This window comes from Ylistrum balloti, unplaced genomic scaffold (genome assembly GCF_031769215.1).
Source record: "Ylistrum balloti isolate Yb309-2 unplaced genomic scaffold, AGI_CSIRO_Ybal_v1 Utg370208, whole genome shotgun sequence".
In the NCBI taxonomy this organism is placed as follows: domain Eukaryota; kingdom Metazoa; phylum Mollusca; class Bivalvia; order Pectinida; family Pectinidae; genus Ylistrum; species Ylistrum balloti.
Genome location: NW_026782179.1, coordinates 470,805 through 491,978, shown reverse-complemented (window position 1 = coordinate 491,978; position 21,174 = coordinate 470,805). Strand labels below are relative to the sequence as shown.

General features: G+C 37.0%; 1 protein-coding gene across 2 annotated transcripts in view; it reads right to left on the bottom strand.

Moving 5' to 3' along the window:
* Positions 1 to 10,695: 10,695 nt before the first annotated feature.
* LOC132551577 (phenazine biosynthesis-like domain-containing protein 1) overlaps positions 10,696 to 21,174 on the bottom strand; it is a 72,900-nt gene continuing 62,421 nt past the window's right edge. The window contains exons 9-10 of one of the 2 annotated variants that reach the window (XR_009554250.1): positions 12,019 to 12,157; positions 10,696 to 11,811 (exon numbers count right to left, since the gene is read on the bottom strand). The gene's annotated coding sequence lies outside the window, so the exon portion shown is untranslated. The remainder of the gene's footprint in view (positions 11,812 to 12,018; positions 12,158 to 21,174) is intronic. The other variant, XR_009554249.1, reaches the window with a different exon arrangement.

Here is a 21,174-nt window from a genome sequence, read left to right as displayed (position 1 = left end):
TATTTGAGGTAAATTTGATGTTCACGGTGAAATATTTGAGGTAAATTTGATGTTCACGATGAAATATTTGAGGTAGATTTGGTGTTCACGGTGAAATATTTGAGGTAGATTTGGTGTTCACGGTGAAATGTTTGAGGTAGATTTGGTGTTCTCGGTGAAATGTGTGAGGTAGATTTGGTGTTCCAGGTAAAATATTTGAGGTAGATTTGGTGTTCACGGTGAAATATTTGAGGTAGATTTGATGTTCACGGTGAAATATTTGAGGTAAATTTGATGTTCACGGTGAAATATTTGAGGTAGGTCTGGTGTTCACGGTGAAATGTGTGAGGTAGATTTGGTGTTCCCGGTGAAATGTTTGAGGTAGGTCTGGTGTTCCCGGTGAAATGTTTGAGGTAGGTCTGGTGTTCCCGGTGAAATGTTTGAGGTAGGTCTGGTGTTCCCGGTGAAATGTTTGAGGTAGATTTGGTGTTCACGGTGAAATATTTGAGGTAGGTCTGGTGTTCACGGTGAAATATTTGAGGTAGGTCTGGTGTTCCAGGTGAAATATTTGAGGTAGGTCTGGTGTTCCCGGTGAAATGTTTGAGGTAGGTCTGGTGTTCCCGGTGAAATGTTTGAGGGTCGGTGTTCCTGATGATTGTCAGTATATCTAGCGGTTCATTAAAGCGTTCCTTATGTTCGGTAGGCGTCCATGGTGAGCGTTCGTGTTCCTGGCAAATGTTCAGGGTTCCTTGTATGCGTAGTTGGTGAGTTTTCCTGGTAAAGTGATTTGATGAGGACTATGCTGTCAGGTCTGTGATAGGGTTGTTCATGGTAGGTGTGACTAGTTAAAGGTCTGTAATAGGGTTGTTCATGGTAGGTGTGACTGGTAAAGGTCTGAGATAGGGTTGTTTCTGGTTGGTGTGACTAGAAAAGGTCTGTAATAGAGTTGTTCCTGGTAGGTGTGACTGGTAAAGGTCTGTGATAGGGTTGTTCATGGTAGGTGTGACTAGTTAAAGGTCTGTAATAGAGTTGTTCCTGGTAGGTGTGACTAGTTAAGGCCTGTGATAGGGTTGTTCCTGCTAGGTGTGACTAGAAAAGGTCTGTAATAGAGTTGTTTCTGGTAGGTGTGACTAGTAAAGGTATGTGATAGAGTTGTTCCTGGTAGGTGTGACTGGTAAAAGTCTGTGATAGAGTTGTTCCTGGTAGGTGTGACTAGAAAAGGTCTGTAATAGAGTTGTTTCTGGTAAGTGTGTCTGGTAGAGGTCTGTGATAGAGTTGTTCCTGGTTGGTGTGACTAGAAAAGGTCTGTAATAGAGTTGTTCCTGGTAGGTGTGACTGGTAAAGGTCTGTGATGGGGTTGTTCCTGGTAGGTGTGACTAGTTAAAGGTCTGTAATAGAGTTGTTCCTGGTTGGTGTGACTAGGAAAGGTCTGTGATGGGGTTGTTCCTGGTAGGTGTGACTAGTTAAAGGTCTGTAATAGAGTTGTTCCTGGTTGGTGTGACTAGCGAAAGTCTGTGATAGGGTTGTACCTGCTAGTTGTGACTAGAAAAGGTCTGTAATAGAGTTGTTTCTGGTAGGTGTGTCTGGTAAAGGTCTGTGATAGAGTTGTTCCTGGTTGGTGTGACTAGAAAAGGTCTGTGATAGAGTTGTTCCTGGCAGGTGTGACTAGTTAAAGGTCTGTAATAGAGTTGTTCCTGCTAGGTGTGACTAGAAAAGTTCTGTAATAGAGTTGTTTCTGGTAGGTGTGTCTGGTAAAGGTCTGTGATAGAGTTGTTCCTGGTTGGTGTGACTAGAAAAGGTCTGTAATAGAGTTGTTCCTGGTAGGTGTGACTGGTAAAGGTCTGTAATAGAGTTGTTCCTGCTAGGTGTGACTAGAAAAGTTCTGTAATAGAGTTGTTTCTGGTAGGTGTGACTGGTAAAGGTCTGTGATAGGGTTGTTCCTGCTAGGTGTGACTAGAAAAGGTCTGTAATAGAGTTGTTCCTGGTAGGTGTGACTGGTAAAGGTCTGTAATGGGGTTGTTCCTGGTAGGTGTGACTAGTTAAAGGTCTGTAATAGAGTTGTTCCTGGTTGGTGTGACTAGGAAAGGTCTGTGATGGGGTTGTTCCTGGTAGGTGTGACTGGTAAAGGTCTGTGATGGGGTTGTTCCTGGTAGGTGTGACTAGTTAAAGGTCTGTAATAGAGTTGTTCCTGGTTGGTGTGACTAGGAAAGGTCTGTGATGGGGTTGTTCCTGGTAGGTGTGACTAGTTAAAGGTCTGTAATAGAGTTGTTCCTGGTTAGTGTGACTAGGAAAGGTCTGTGATGGGGTTGTTCCTGGTAGGTGTGACTGGTAAAGGTCTGTGATGGGGTTGTTCCTGGTAAGGTCTGTAATAGAGTTGTTCCTGGTTGGTGTGACTAGGAAAGGTCTGTGATAGGGTTGTACCTGCTAGTTGTGACTAGAAAAGGTCTGTAATAGAGTTGTTCCTGGTTGGTGTGACTAGGAAAGGTCTGTGATGGGGTTGTTCCTGGTAGGTGTGACTATAAAAGGTCTGAAAAAGAGTTGTTCCTGGTAGGTGTGACTATTTAAGGTCTGTGATAGGGTTGTTCCTGGTTGGTGTGACTAGAAAAGGTCTGTAATAGAGTTGTTCCTGGTAGGTGTTACTGGTAAAGGTCTGTGATAGAGTTGTTCCTGGTAGGTGTGACCAGTAAAGGTCTGTTATAGGGTTGTTACTGGTAGGTGTGACTAGTAAAGGTCTGTGATAGAGTTGTTCCTGGTAGGTGTGACTAGTCAAATGTCTGTGATATGGCTGTTCCTAGGTGCTCTTGGTAAAAGTATAGTTTACACAAACAAAAGCAATTTCTTAACTAATTTGAAAAAAAAAAAATTATTTCGATGTTTCAGAAATCTCAAATTATGTCTTTTTCTATCAAATTTGTTGTCACGATATTGAAAATTTTAATTACGATTAGCAATATCTATCAAAAGTTATGTATAACGACCTTGGTAATTTTTAATATTGATTGACCTTTTATGTTTGGGATTTGTCATCGGCGTCCGGTTAAATCAGTATACATTTGTTGATTTAAATTCTAACTAGAACAAAAGAGCTTTTATTGTGTTCCGTCTGGACTGATGTTAGTTCGCTGGGATACCCAATACAATGGTCATTGTTTACGTCCCTGGACTACTTTGTCGCCATTGTAATGTAGAATCTCTCTATTTGATTGCCCGGGTGAGTAAATAACAAAACACTAACACGGTGACATAGGTTACAAATGTACTTCTGCACAGGCTTTGTTAAAGGCACACGTGCTGTTAAATTTGAAATAGGAAAACAGATATCGATTATAACAGAATAGCTCTTTATTATCATTATGTAAAACTTATTATCGTTACATCGGCTAAACGGAGTGTCCATGTAAATTCATGATCAGCGGAGCGTTTAAAAACAATGAAAGTCTGTTTTCATATAATAGATTGTAAAACTGTAAAATGTAATCTACTGATCGACTTTCCTGTTTTTTTTTTAATGAATAATACAACGGTAAACGATGTGTTGAAACAGGCTCACTGCGACATCATCTACCAAAAACCATATGTTGACATATTAATAATCTTGCTTATAACCCTCCCCCCTAAAAAAAACAAAAAACAAAAAAGAAAGAAACCCAGCGAAATATGAAAAATGAAAATGGGCCAATTTATTTAAACATGTGATAAAAACCAGTTTTCGTTTTCTTTAATGGATTAACATTATACAGTATTTCAAATCGTCTACGATGCTTGCTTTCCTCCGCTTAAAACATCGTTTTGTTAATATTTTTCGCTAACGCTATGTATCCTAATGTGTCTATTGTTAGCGAGCGGATAAATATTTCTCTGTGGATTTACCACATTATTGCACAATGTCAAGAAAATGCTGATACATGTAAATATTCAATCACGCATTTAGATATAGTATACTGACACCAAGTTCAATGACTCCACAAAATGTATATACTATTGACATCTTTTGCTGTGGCTGCTTCTACGACAGCGCCCCCTGGCGTGACAAATGAGTCTGTGTCTCCGGTGTCATGGCAGCCTGATAAATCCGTTTGATAACTTCATTAGCGATTTCACCTTGTCATTTCCCATATTACCCGTGCTATTTATACACGATCATAGAAACCCACATCCAACTGAGGTGAATAATTGTAAATCCAGACCGTCTGGATAGAAACCTGTTTGCATTAAAAGTCTGTATACGTCATACTATCTTTTTTCTCTTCAGTTTCTTAGACTGATATTATGCAAGAAAACCATTTGAAACCGTGTATATAATTTTCACGTCGCTTTACCGATATCGACCAATGCCAGACACATTGTCATGATTGCAGGAGAGACGCATCGTCAGACAATCTCTCTATAAATGTCTTTAAGATATACCATAGAGTGTGCTGTAGACGATGGACACTCACAATATTCCATATTACATACACTGTAAACCTTTACAACTGTGACCAGTATAGCATTGTGAAACAGAAATAAAGGGCAACTGCAGCATGAGCAGAAAACTAGAACCGGAAGTCGCTTTGGAATTTATGTAGCACGCGTTTCGTATCGACAATTTTCCCGTTTTTTTCTACAGTAGTGTGTATATTTGATAAAATCATACAATCTATCGACTATATTTAGATCTAGTCTGTTATACCTACAGATATATTTACCAAGAACATACACATGGACATTCTCGTAATTATCGAACATCCAATCAGAATCGATTCGTGCGTTAATTTGATTTCCGAGATCGTTTTGTCGCCTTATCGTTGTCTCATTCATCCTGCCTCTAGTCAGCGTTCTATGTAGGAAAATCATAGCTCGTCTTTTTTATTTGGTCGGTTGAGCGTGAGGCTACCGGCTCAACTTGTCTGCGTTTCATTGAGAGAAGTTCAATAAATATCTACGTCAAGTTGTAGGCGGGGGACAAATGCCCCAGTCTATCGATCGAAAGAATAATGGTTCACACTGGCGTTGAGTCTTGTTAACTTGAAAATGTGCGGTGTGTCTGATTTGATATTCTGGTAAGCTATTTATTGTTCTATTAAGTAATTATGTTTAATAATAAAATATATAACCAATAATTAGATAATTTCCATATCGTATAAAGCTTTCCTATTAATAAAGCATAACTGCTGGCTTTAGTTGACGACACCGGATCGTTACGTTTCCTTAGCCCATGGTGATTACGGCATAAAATTGCCGTTTCACCGTTATTACATAGTCCCGTCACAAAGATCCTGTGGCGATAAGGGATTAAACTTCCCTTACACCGGTATAATCGCGCGGTATTGATATTGGTGGAACATCTAATCTATTATAATCGGGGCTCTGGGACAATACTGATTCGATATTGTCACTTGATACACGGTGCTTCTTAATTGCATCGTCCCTGTTGCTTCTCGGATGAGATCTTGGTCAAACAAACAGTTAAACAATTGGTGGTCTTTGGAAGGTTAAACAAAGTCGTTTGGAGACAAATGTCTCTAAAATCTAGAATCTACTAAAATGCAAAAGTGTGTTCTAAGGCACGGGTACTGATTACAATGTATTTAAGGCACGGGTACTGATTACAATGTATTTAAGGCACGGGCACTGATTACAATGTATTTAAGGCACGGGTACTGATTACGATGTATTTAAGGCACGGGTACTGATTACGATGTATTTAAGGCACGGGCACTGATTACAATGTATTTAAGGCACGGGTACTGATTACAATGTATTTAAGGCACGGATACTGATTACAATGTATTTAAGGCACGGGTACTGATTACAATGTATTTAAGGCACGGGTACTGATTACAATGTATTTAAGGCACGGGTACTGATTACAATGTATTTAAGGCACGGGTACTGATTACAATGTATTTAAGGCACGGGTACTGATTACAATGTATTTAAGGCACGGGTACTATTACAATGTATTTAAGGCACGGGTACTGATTATGATGTATTTAAGGCACGGGTACTGATTACAATGTATTTAAGGCACGGGTACTGATTACAATGTATTTAAGGCACGGGTACTGATTACAATGTATTTAAGGCACGGGTACTGATTACGATGTATTTAAGGCACGGGTACTGATTACAATGTATTTAAGGCACGGGTACTGATTACAATGTATTTAAGGCATGGGTACTGATTACAATGTATTTAGGGCATGGGTACTGATAACAATGTATTTAAGGCACGGGTACTGATTACAATGTATTTAAGGCACGGGTACTGATTACGATGTATTTAAGGCACGGGTACTGATTATGATGTATTTAAGGCACGGGTACTGATTACGATGTATTTAAGGCACGGGTACTGATTACGATGTATTTAAGGCACGGGTACTGATTATGTATTTAAGGCACGGGTACTGATTATGATGTATTTAAGGCACGAGTACTGATTACAATGTATTTAAGGCATGGGTACTATTACAATGTATTTAGTTAGATGTATATCGTTTTTTAGTTAAGATTAATTGTTTGTTTCTGGGGTTTCCTAACGACAAGGAACTGAAAAGAAAAAAATAGTTATACGAGTATATTTGACGAAAACTTCTCCGAACCCATTAAAATATTTTTTCTATCTCTTATTAAAATTCGTTTTAAAGTTACATCACCCTAACTGCAAAATGGGTTTATGGAATTGAAGTAAGCTAAAATACAACGATAGAAGACTTTTATACTCGAGTTGTCACGGGACAACGTGCTAGTGTATTTTACACCTGTGGGTCCTGGTGAGACTTCGAATGATATCGTTTCAAACTGTCGATTTGTAGCACCGTACAATGTGTACAGTAGACCTAAAATAATAGTGAGAACGTTGTCCGTACCAGTTAATTACTGCTGATACCACTTACACGAAAGATGATATAAAACAGAATTAATTAACGACTTTATTATCGTCTTCTTTGGCTGTACAGTATATGACACATGCTTCCAACAGGATGACACAATCAGTGTGGAATGCTTTCATTACTAGATTTAATTAACGACTGAAATGAAAACTTGGCAGATAAAATTGTGTGAACTGGAATATCTATGTAAAAATAGTATTTATAATTTACTTAACGCGACAATTGAATGGCAAAAATTTGCCCAATGTTCAAAGTTAGTAGGTAGATTTAATTGAATGATATTTAAATGACTTTCATAACACGTATAGAGTAAACAATTTATTTATTTCGCTGTTTTCTCGCCATCATTACTGAAATATTGTTAATCCTCTTGATGGACCGATGAGATATTGCATGGATTTTAAAAAAACTTTATTTTTTTTCGGGGGCGGGATTTTCTCATTTTCTTTGTGTGCAAAAATAGACGGACTGCAAATAAACCAGGGGAAACTCAAATAATAGATATTGAAATCCCTCCGCTATGGTATGATTAAGATTGACTAGTTTTCAAGGTTCATCACAAAATGTCCTACAGAGGAATGATGAGGCTGGATTCAGCTCGACTGTTACTCCTACGATATTACTGAGAGAGTGTTTATATCCCTGTTTATATTGCCACAGTATTGATATATTTGTGTAGTGGATGTCTGTTTACATGGAGCTGCTTGGAAATTTTGCAGATTAAACTTGGTGATATAGAAAAAAGAAACGTTATCGAGATTCTATGTTGTCAAATATATATATATGAATATTGGCATGCTTGGTTAGATTGAGACAGTCTCAACTGAGACAACTGACCACAAAGAAAAAGCATCTTGATGCCTGTTTAAACTGCAAAATTGAGACGCTTTGAGAAGCAAATTGATTTGACTGAGGCATTGAGACGTCATTGAGACACTTAGCTATGCCAAATGTGTATAGATACTCACAGAAACTATATATTGAGGCGTCAATATCTTAAACTGAAGCGATAATGAGATGCCATCTTGTGTATATAATGATACGATATTTAAACGCCTAACATTAAGACGCTTACCCTTGCGGTACACTAAGCCTTATTTTCCTTGTACTGTTTTCAGTAGTTCCCATGCAAATCTTTCTTTAGCTCATATCATATCCTCGTTTTGCCTAATTTGAGTTTGAGTTTTATTGAACCAGACATGTCTGTTGTTATTATGAATATCATGAGACGCCATTTTCATCTTTTGGTGTTCTTGTAACGTTTGCTATTGAGATGAATTTGAAAGTCTTAACAGATGCCAATTTTTTCAAAGATTTTGTGGAAGACATCTAAAGAATGATCTATTTTTAGAGAGTCAAAAAGGCTGCAATCAGCCAATCGGCAGAAGATTTTTGTCTGTTGCTAACATTTAAAATGTCTTGTCAGAACTCATTTGTAGAGACGGCTTTGAGACTTTTTTTCATATTGAAAATGTTTTGCGAGCCTTTCTTACACCGTTGCAGTAAATAGATAGCACTTGGCTGGGTCGAACAATTTTCAGGCGCCGTCTTTACTAATATCTCCTTATATTGAAAAAAATGGGTCTTTCATATGTTGGGGATATATAAGTGGTTATAAATATTTGATATTCTGTTTATATAATAGTACTGAAAAACGTAAATGGTCCATATTTACTAAAGCCTTGAGCTGTAGTACAAGCAACGTTTATCCGCACTCGGAAACCATCATACAAGAAGGGCTGACCTTGGTTTATACAGAATCATGGTAAAACACTGACCTGATCTGGTAAGATAAATCCAAAATCTATCATTTTTATGCTCTGTTTCATAGACACGCTAAAATGCATTGGTGTGGACCGGCGCCATCTGGTGTCATATAAACTGGACAATACAATACATGTAGATAAAGCAGCACGTGCTTGTCTATTGCAACAGCTGTCTAATAGTAATAAATTTTACTACAGCCGTAAACACTTATCGAGATTTTATCTCCACATTCCATATAAGGATATGATAACCTAGTTCCAATTCAATGAAATCCGGCGTCTAAAATCATGTCAATTTTTGTGAGTTTCCTTCCAGTGCCCTAACCACGATAATTTAATTTGTATGACAATATCAATCGCCGTACACCAAGACAACCGCGGTTTAATTTCTTGAGCGGACGTAAAAAGACGAAACGTCACCAGCCCGACCAAGTGGTATCCTAATCTCTTCTCAAATCACTTAACCCTTGCTCATTTCCATCCTTGCCAACAAGGACGATTGGCAATAACTTTCATACAGACGTATTATTTTGGAATTTGTTTTACCAGTCCATTGTCACAATACTTTCATATACTGTAAGTGGTGTTATTTTCGAGTAGATTCTCTTCCTCTGTTTTCGCGAAAATTAGACTCATTGAAAAGCTATTAACAGAGAAAACCACGGTCCTTTCATATCTAAAAAAAAACACTCTTTTTGCTGAACTTTTGGAGAGACCTACAAAATATAAACCATCGAATATTTTTATACCATACAAGGTGATGGCTAAATCAGATTAAACATTCGGGTTTTGTAATGTTTCAAGGTGACACCTTCAGTCTATATATATAACAATTTACAAGAAGCAGTTCCACAGATCGAGAACGCCTTCATGTAAAAATCGATGGGACATGGTTGGTGTTCACATTGACTGCTAACTGGAGAGGGTTAAATGTAGGTACATTTACATATTTGATATAGAGAGACAAGAATGAAACAACAGGTTATTGATTTTCATGACTTTGAATATTCGATTGTATTACGTATGAATAATGTCCATTAGAAACCAGCAGCTAATGTTTCTATATGTTTTCTAACATGTTTTTGCTTTTATGCGGTTTGAATTTAAATTTTACAAAAAATCTATTTTAAAATGCAGAACTGGTCACAGTTCATAATTCTAGATAAGATTTATCGTCTTGTTTTCTAGATCTTTTCAGTAAAACTTTGACATTCAAACAATACGGATGTGAAATCCTTTATCAAATCACCGTTTTCCAGAAGGTGTGTTGAGTGCATAACGGTGCGTAACCCAGTTGTCGCTGTGCTGTAAACCGGAAAATGGGTGTCGACCCAATTTGTCTCACGCAGATGCCTAATTGTTAATTAAATTCGACAGTGAGCTATTTAAAACAAATTAATTTATCTGATAAAAAAAGCTTTAACTCGGAACAATTCAAACCGGACTTGGAGTACAAATTTGATCATGTTCTGCTATTTGTAACATATACACGATCCGTATACTCATGTTGATCTTTCGTATTTTTAATTTCAGTATAAAAATATCCATGTTAAGGCATTTCATAACAATTAATGACAAGAATCTGGATACCTTGATACTGTGCAACACTAGTCCAAACTTTTGTGATGCTGTAACTAAAGTATTTTCAAATATGAACGTTTCAATAACTAAAATGTATGACGAAATTATTAATTAAAATTGTGTTATACAACTGTGTCGTTCTTCAGGGAGTGGTAAGCAAGGGCCCAAGAGCCTATAAGGAAAATAAGCCTACATTTGATTGGCATGAAGTAGATGAGTCGATCAACCCAATAACTTTATCAAATGATAATTTTGTATATATTTTAATATACTTTCTATCACACGATAAAAGATTAATAAAGAAATAATTTTTTTTTTTTCAATTTAAAAAAAGGAAGAAAAAAAGATGCGTCTCGTTACATTGGCTTTTAAAATTTACAGTATCTTAAAGAGTTCAAACAGGGTGTTTAGACATGTCCATTAGGTAGAGTTAAGTCAGATCGCTGCTCTTGTATCGACACCCAAAACACTCAAAATAATAAAGACACGAATCAATGTTTATCATTATTTATTAATGTCTAAGGCGATACAGTGCCCTGTCTAACACAACTCAGGTAAGTCCAACCTCCCAAATAGCATAGAATTACCCATTTAAAACTCCATAGTTCACCATGTGTGTTTCTCACCAGACTGATTACAGTATCAGCTACTTACCAATACGGTATGTTGACGACTCTGGGTTATTTCATTGAAATTCGGGAAGCGTTGGTTCTAATCAGCGAGCATAAATCGATCTTTACTATTCAGTTTATAAATCACATACAACTTCAAAATACAATATTACTCAACATATTTGAAAAAGAATGTGTAGCGCTACCTTTTGGTTTTTGCTATGTAGCGCCACCTACTGGTATTTTGTTGTGTAGCATCACCTAATGGTTTTTACCTTTTGGTATTTTGTTGTTTAGCGCCACCTATTGGTATTTTGTCTCTGTGTGATCAATTGTATCTGACTCCGTGGTAGGGATGGGCAACTGGTTGACAGCCTTCGCTGTCGAGCAGTTTGTCGCAAAGCGTACTAAATCCTTAGGGAACCGCTAACACAACAGGCCGACCACTTCAGCTACATGCCTCGCGACAGCAGCCTTTAATCGTTCTACTAACATCCGGAAAGGCAATTGTAGTTGCAGGCATGGGTCCAATGTAGAATATCCTATCCGAATGTATCACCGATATCCTGAAATCCGGAGTGCATTGATGCAATCATACGGAAGACAAGAGCGGTAAACGGTGTAGTTTGAATGGTATTCTTACGAACTAGTCTATGCTATGAAAGTGGATATAAACACAGAAAATTTGGATCGATACAAATATTGAGGAATATTACAATGGTTGATAGTGGAATATAGTAAAAAAACAAACAAACAATTAATAAAAGACGAATTAAAACAAAACAATAATCTATCAGAACCTGTCGAGATATTAAAAAAGAAGGCGACTCGCTTAACAGTTAGGAACTAATGTGCCGCGGAAGACCCAAGGGGTAAAGGCAATGATAATCCTTTTGGAATCTCCCTCCAGAAGGCGACTCTACCAACAGTTCCATACCAATGTATAAAACACAGTGGGGTAGAGGCTACTGGTTACCCTTTAGGGACATCCTCATACTGTAAAATAAGATATTTTCGTTGGATTCAATTTCGTGGTTTTCCAAAAATATGCATTTTCGATGGCACTTGCTTTGTATCAATCTTACCAACAAATTTACTAGTCCTATAATCAATGTCAATTTTTATGTTTTTCATGGCGAGCACATATCAATTTATGGATTTAGAGCAACCACGTATTAAATGTAAAGCAGTCAGGTTACTTACATAGCAGCTGCTTGCCGACGATCCAGGGTATGCTACTATTGACTTGTACTCTATCTGAAACATCCTCTCAAAATTGCTGCTTATCCAGTCGTGTCCACCAAAGACCGGGATCAAGCATGTCAACGCAGTCTTACGTTTCCTGAAAAAATAGCTTAAAGTGAATTAATGCGCATATCCCCAAAACCACAAACTTTTTATTTCGGTTTTCGGATAATATGATATGGACGACGGGACCACTGATGATACTTTTATAGCATCAACACACTATTGTAACAAAAGTGTAGTATCTCGGAGGTTTCTGATCTCATTGTATGAAATGGTTTACATATTTCTTATCTGCGCGGCTTTCTCTCTACCCAACCTTGAGATATCATAACAAAATGACCTTGTAGGCTTCCGTATTTGTCTTAAGCTAGAGGATGCCGATTTCGCTAGTTGATTACGTTGCACGAAACTAATTCACTTTCTGTCAATACAAACTCCCACTATAACTACGTCACGACCCTAGTCTCGCGGTCACGTACTGCGCGCGAGGCCTTGGGGACCAATGGCAAAACAGCTATCGTGGAAACTGAAACAGTGACTGTATCCAATCTTCTTCGAATTCAAGACCGTTCCCTATTCCAAAACGTGACACATCCTACAAGCATTTGTACAACAGATTCAATTTCCCTAGAACAAATGAATGCATATATATACGATACAGGATGCGATTGTAGGCGGATGCGGTATTGTGGACCTAAACCGTGGTATACTCCAATAGAATGTAGATACGCGTTCATCTTGGAATACTGGCACAAATGTCAGTTTATCTTCAATACCACCTACATAGGGAACATCTGCCCTGTGACCCGTTTTTTTCTGTCCTGCTTTTCATACATTTTGCCTTCAGCGTTTTCTACCTATTACACATCTAGAAATGACATTAACGGTTGGGCAAATTTTTCATCGGAAATTCATTATTAGGGAAACGAATGATTTGATCAAGCATTCGTACTGAAATGATAGGTGACAGTCATACATATACATATTAATTGATAACAGTTGAAAGTATTTGAATAATGTGTATATGATGAATTGAAATTGCACTTTGCATATAACATAGATCAGTGGATGAATCATATATATATATATGAATATGTTATTGCGGTTTTTTGCAACAATTTATGCATTTGGTATCAGGAATGTATCAGGTAAGGTGTTTGTGTCAACGTAGAAAGAAAATAAACAGACTGAGCGTTACTCATATGTCATATACATGGTTAATTAGCATGTTTAAATGGGGCATAATTAAATACAACTACGGTATAGCTAAAGTACAATTACGGTATAGCTAAGGTACAACTACATCTTTCAAACAAATTACTACTTCGTGCTAAACGACCAAAAGTGGAAGTGTAACGACTGGTTTGTCCGTTGTCAGTACAATGTGATCGGGCGTGGTGTCCTGCTGGGAGCCTTTGGCAACTATTAAGCCGGCATCAGTTCTGCACTGTCGTAAGGAGGATTACTATCGCAGCCTGCCGAACACACACACACACAATCAGTCACCTCGGACACACAAATAAAGAAGCCGTTCTGGAATATCCATGGCTTTTGATAGGACGTCGTAAGGCAATACTCACCTCAATCCTTGTGCGATACAGAAATAATTGATTTTAGTGCTCGTTACAATACCTGGTGGTTAATTCTCTTTACCCTGGTTTTCTTATTGAGTGTTTTACATTTCTTGGACTTTTTAATAGGTTACATAGAAGGTATAAAACAAACAAATAAATTATAGTCTCTGACTGCTTGGACGCTTGACTGTCTTAACGACACTAAAGATACTATTGAGTGATGTTTCTCCATGTATGTGTACACTATGGAGTATCATACGAAGTGTGTTTCTAGTATTCGTCTAAATAGCAATTGACCTGTTCCGGCTCTGCCGACGTCATCCATCTAAATTCCTTTCAAATGAATACTTACACCAACATTTCCCAAAGATGAACTGTATTTTACCTACTCAGAAAAGAATTCATTGCTATTTTAAAAAAATGAATTATGAACTTATCTGTCGTGTCAGGTGAAACCTGGATTTTGACTTGGACTTGGAACAAAAAATGTCTTTTACATATATTTCACATAGACGCATTTGTAAAATTGTTAAATTCTGTAGCAAGAGGGTGGGGGGCTCTCAATAGGTTTCAGTTTATAATATGTATTGCTTTCTTCCACGAGCTTTTAATTTCCAGTTCCATAATTGGAAATTTTCTTTTTACCAAGACCGAGAGCATTAATCTTTTTTTAAGAAATGTCGATTAAACGTTTAAAAAAATATACAAAAATTAAGTTTGTTTTTCGACAATCTGAATCAGTGACTCAACACATATTGCCTTAAGTAACAATATTAGAACATATTAAGATTTGTGGTGATTTCCAGTAAAAGTGCGACCAATCAAAGGCTTTACGTGAAGGTAAACACTAGAGCAACACACAATCCATTAGACTTACTGACAGTTATTGACTGGCGGTTACCATCTGTCTAACCAACACTACAATGAGCTTATAACCTTTCGATTTGTTTTTACGAAAAATCCAATAAGTACAGCCTCGCACTAATGAACCGTTTACAGCTAAATTTCGGGGGAAATTTGTTTTAAATCGATACATCACTCACACAATTTTCATTCCTAAAGTTGATCGAAAGCCGTAAAGGGCGAACGGTGTTTTACGAACGAACTTCCCTTCTAAGCATAGGACCTGAAATCTCGATAGCCTCGTTATAACTCAAAATAAACGAATGGGATTAATCGTGACCCGGATCGAAAATAAGAGCCCAAGTTTGCAGAGCTTTTCTTTACCGATCACGGCCCGTCTGGCCTCCGACCAATAATGACATCATTGTACAATCTCTGTCTAATGTAACCGACAAGTCTAGGTCCTGGTCGCCCAAAGGCCCATTTCTAATAAATCAAACGAAATGGCCGAGCTGTTCGATAAGATCACGCGGGGGAGTAGATACTTAGACAAGACGCGTATTTATATAGGAAGGAGAAATAGAGAAAGCGCCACATGTCTTATATAAACTGACAAGTACGTCATGGACCACACTACAGGACATAGCTGTTTAATAAATTATCATTGAATAACAGTGAATTATCATTTCAGAATACTGAATTGCCAATAATGGGCACAGAATGGCACCTCATACCAATAAAATTTACGTAGAGAGGTAGAGTACACATGAACGTTACTGAGTTGTTGCTGTAAACAATAAATTATCATGTTGAACTATTGCATTGCAGTCAATGTAATTCCTTCTCAGGTGAATTGACCAATGTAGGTCACTGCATGGCGATTGGCCAATGTAGGTCACTGCATGGCAATTGGCCAATGTAGGTCACTGCATAGCAATTGGTCAATGTAGGTCATTGCATGGCAACTGGCCAATATAGGTCATTGCATGGCAATTGGCCATTGTAGGTCATTGCATGGCAACTGGCCAATGTAGGTCATTGCACGGCAACTGGCCAATGTAGGTCACTGCATGGCAAGTCAAGTTGAATTCAATGAATTCAAATTCAAAATCTGATCTGTAACGATCAGCACAGCGATATTTGAACTGTATATAACATGTTTTGAATGTAGCAACGTGAGAACTACACGTATCGGTATTGCTAATGAAGCTTGTAGAACATAAAGATACCCGTTCGTGTTGCAGTGAATGTGTGATCGGTAAATGCAATGTGTTACATGTATCCATTTGTCCACCCTAGGGAGAGGGCTTATATTGGTTCCTAGCCTGCTGCCCAAGGCCAACGATTTTTTTCAATAAAATCTATGTGACACGAAAGCATGTAAAAATATTCGATTTCGTCTCACGTTTTCTTAGACTTTCCTTATAAACGCACCATGTTGCACCAGTCCTACTTCTACCGGAAGTGCCCGAAAGCCTATAAAAATTAACATGGACTTGTCTTCTGGGATACATTTGTGTGAATCATTGACCCGGGAGACTCCCATTTGCATATCTTCTGGCACGATGTGCATAATTCTGCAGACATGCGAATCTTATGACAAAGGTTTCTCTTGGCTATCTTGCCTCTAAGATTTTATTGAACGTTTGTAACAGACTGTCTACATTTCGAAACAAAGCAGTTTGCTGCTATTTGCATTTCCCATCCGAAATTATAATGGATAATCTTGATCCTTAGCAGCTGTCTGTAGGATTATGAAAACCATAAACAAATAAATAAATAAATAAATAAACCAATAATTCAATAAGCATCGTTCCTAGGTTGGCTTCTATCAGAGTACTGGTTACATACTGAATGCTGACGAATGAGTCCTGGAGATTCTGTATCAAGTGTAGCGAGCACATCGTTTTGTGGTTTGATATTTTCGCGGTTGGAATGTTAACCACAGAACTGAACCAGCTTATACCTATACAGTTTGTCTCTGATCTGTTGAACTATAGTCGTGACATTTTTAATTGAGCTCACACTTCAGAAACACGCACGTATATGACAGACTAATGTGAACAATACCTGATAGTTATAATTATCTCATAAACATGTTTACGTGAAGTCTAATACATCAACATAAATATTTTATATCATTATAGGGAACATCCATAACAACAAAGGCGGTAAACATCTGTCAGGCATCACAACTAATACCTGAAACAAAAAACAAAACAAAAACAAACACTAAACACAAATATCAGTAAATGTCATGTGTCAATGTCGTTTCATTTTTGACTGGGAAATCTGGTAATTCTAAATTTGCTAATGGTTCCCAGAAGGGCAAACGGAAGAAAGGGGATGGTGAATTAACAGACGATTCTTAGGCTGAATGGATACGTATGATGTTGGGGCCCACAAAACGAAATACATTTGTATGCACACTTGAACTGTTACATGTTAGCTGAAAATACTATTTGTGATTTGTTACGTACTATTGCTGTTAAGTACACGGTGTTTAATGTTACCGGTTCTAACATGCTATTTCCCATGAGATAAGACTATCTTGGGGCTCACGCTGTATGAAAGGTTTGTATGATGGGTGAAAGAAGGCTTAAACAATGATTTAATTTGTTTACGAAAGACGTGCTGGCACCATATTTATACAACCCATTATCAGTAAAATACAAACAGAGCGACGCTATTCTGTATATGCAATGGTAAAACCCAACGAAATCTTCAGTCATGATTATATTTTAATGGCATCAAGTAGAAGTATATCATGCTGATGTCTTTTTAACTTGTTCTACTCACGATCACATTTTCGAAGTGATATCTCTCACACCAGCTAAATCATCGTTTGCAACTATTTTTGTCAGAGAAATTTACATCTGGTTTGTTACCCTTTCATTCAAGCTATATTTATGTGTGTAACGAATCGTTCCAACGATATCATATTGTCAAGTGCTTCTTCCACGTGACTGGACGAGGAAACTGTTTCCTAGCACTAAAGAGTTCTACAGGAAGTGACACTGCCACAGACAGTCATGCCGATTGGAAATAGAGTTAGTTTCGTATTTCCGATACGGAAATGAGTGTATCTTGCTAGTAAGAAGAGGTGGATATTTTATCAAGTGCTTGAAAATTCAATCAGTATTCTTTTGTTTCGGCCAAAAACTGATATCTGATAAGTAACATGCACTGTTTAACGTCGACTATTATACCACTTTAGTGCATTTTTTTTCAAAATAAAGTATCACGTTGCGTTGGTTATTAAGCTAGATGAGAGAAAGAAAAAACCCATCTTATTTCACTCCACTAGAACAGTTTTGAAATAAGTCCTTTCAATTACTAATAAGTATGCGCAGCAGATCAACCGGAAGTAGATAATCAATGCCTACTATTGACATTGATTAAGGATTCACGTTTTGGATATAAAGGTAACTATCATTGCAAGAATAGAATATTATTTGAGTTCAGTTTATAGCAACGATTGTTCCAATGAATAGAAGAGTTAGTGTTTTTTTCATGATTTTCTTTTTATCGAATTACTTTCAGGCATTTCGCTAATGTATACTTCAAATGTCTTTTTCAAACCTTGAACGAAATGAAAGTTATACAGCAAAGTCGTTATAAAAATTCTTGTGCAATAATTAACTTACAGCACCAGAGTTGTCGTTCTTTACAAGGAAGAGCAATGCACCCTGGGAAAGATTTAAATATGAATATATATGAAATACCAGACGCATTGACTAAAAATTCTTGAGTTACCGTTCTAGGTACAATCGAGTCAAATATAATACATTTAAAAGAAAATTGAGTAAAGCTGAAGACGCCTCCCCTTCCAGGAAAAGTAGTGTGATTGTTCCTTCTTCTTCTTCTTCAGAAACATGTGTGTAAATGTATTATATACATATTGCTATTGTTTCATTGATTTTCAGTTTGAAATGATATGTTGTCGGTATTTTCTTGTTAGTGTAAGCAATGAACAATTTAGTTCTAGATGAACCATTATTACCGCAATGATCAGTTGACTATTACATTTTCATGACGGCTGAGATAAACACCACCAGATAATCATTTACCGGTAATTTACTCTATAACTGTACTTCCTATTGAACATTTACAACAAGAATTACCACAGCTTACGTTCATACATCTACCCAGCGACAGAAAACGAATGTTATGAGTCATTGTCGTAAGAACTGTTGACTGTGTATACTAATGTCGACAAAATCCTTTATAAATTATTTACTAGAAACATGGAATATAGGAGGTATAGACTATATATACTATGCAACACAAGAACAAGGAGTGACAAGAGAACAGAGAGGATTAAACATTAATTGTCAAAATGTACTCTGGTCGACACGACATTGGCTAACAATGTTTGCATTCATTTATGTATGAATCACCTTTTTTGCATAGCATGAACGGCATCGCATGGACATATCATTTGGAATTTGAAATGTAATTCTGTTGTAACTATATATATGTACGTAATGGTATAATCCACTCATGCAACTTTTTACAATATTCTACTGTTAAGTTGTGTATTGTATTTGAAGGTATTTGATATACTCAACGAATATGATGTTGCACCCTTAGGTTTCATAAAATGTTAATTTTATTTCATGTAACCGCATTACTTCAATCTCGACAATCAACGCATTCTTCGGTTGTTTTTTCATTTCAGGGATTCAGATTTGAAGACAGAAGGGATTCTATTAGGAAAATTCTTAACATGCCCCGAGTGGTATATAAATTTACTTCCTTGTTACGTTTTGTCATTAAAATTCTAATCAGCGTTTCCCCTTCGCTGACCTTGTTACGCTGCATTCTGTGCATTTATATCGGTGACATAACAAAACATTTCACCATTTACATACACTCCGTTAAAAACAGACCCTAGGCAACCAGTCTACTGGGAGCTGTTGGTAGTACAGTTAAGTGCTTAATGATCTAGCTGTTAACTGTAAGCCTACAGAGTGTCAACTATTTATCAGTGTCTTCGAGACATTCCACAGCTTGAGTTCATCATCTTTTATTTAAAGGAATAATGCTTCTTTATTGTCGTGAAGCTTAGTTCTGAATGAAATAAAATACACTGCATATTTGTTAGCCAATAAAAGCCATTTTACAGACCATAACCCTGTTAACAGTTCAGTCCTTTATGCATGAAACGGGAAGTAAAAATCATACCATAACAAAATAGAATGTGTGTAGTACACCCCTCATTAATATTTCTATACCTATTTCGGCCAAATTTGCTTTTTCCAAGGACGCCTATTACGTGTCATCACTTTCGGCCCCGAGATTCAGCGACGAATCCTAAAAAGAGAAAACATCTGGTTTGCAGTTTAATTCATTATCAGATTATATTGTGCCATAATAAGGAAGAAGGCTTCTCTGTTGTGGTGACGCTGAAAACAGTAATAGTGTATATTTAATGGTCGAGGAGAGATGTTTAAGGAATTGGTACATTGTATGTACTTTAAGGACATTCACAAGTCAGCTGTTTCATATCAAATTATCTAAAGTTAAGATATAGAGTTACACACAACAAAATCCATTTCGAGAATGTCATAATACAATGATGATGTTGAGAAACTGTATATATACGCTTTCATGCATATCCCTAAAAAACCCAATACAATTCAATATTTTCATTTATCATGGACGCAATCATTTTTATAGCTTTTAGTAATTTAAACATAATTTCATAAAACATAGCATGATAAATGTATTGTCCTGATATGCATTTAGTCTGAAAATAGGGTATATCTTTGACATCACTAAGTATTTATAAAACTGGGTCACCGTGACCTACTTTTCGACTTTCGGCTAAAATTTTTTTTCAGCTATGGAATTGCACAATGCATCAAAACTATGTAGCAACATTCCAAACATTTATCGTAGTTTAGTTAAAATGGGGACAATTATGCATTTAACCACCCTCTTTACTCCCCTCCTTTAACTCGAAATGGTCTCCTGACTTTAATTTCATGTCATGTTTGACGGCCAGACTACCTGGCACCTATTTATTTGTTTGATAAAAATAATATTGCAAATAAAAAAAACACTCAACAGCGTATTTTTTAAGAAATAAAGTCATGCCATTGTTGCTGCCGTAAGGACATAATGATGAGGCCCTCACGTCTGGCTATCACTGCACCATGAAGTGCTTGTTACATCATTATGTCAACTGGCGGAAGCGTCTACCGCCGTCTACGACGACCAATCATTTGGTGACGTCAAATTACTATATTTGGAAGAAATAATAACATTGACAACAGTATTTGGAACACTTATTCTGATGTTATTTATTGTTTTTGCCTAACAGGACATTTGGTAGGCTCGGTAACAAGCCCTCAGAAAGAATATGAGCATCTCAGAACATACCCCCTATATTCACACACAAACTCCAGAAAGAAATATAAATCCTCTAAGATAGAAAGATAGAATAAGATAGAACGTGTAAACCCTTACGACAGATAAATTCCCAAAAAGAGAACGTGCCAACCCATCTGATAGAATGTCTCAACCCATTATGCAGAATTTTCAGGCCCCTCAAAAGGGAACCCGTTTCTATTACATTGCTAACTTAACGAGATTCCTGAAATTCCATTGAAAATATTTCCCTGACGTAATTAAAAGCCTTGATCTAACGAAAATGAGCTTATCTTTCAGCAATATCTTTTCATTGTTA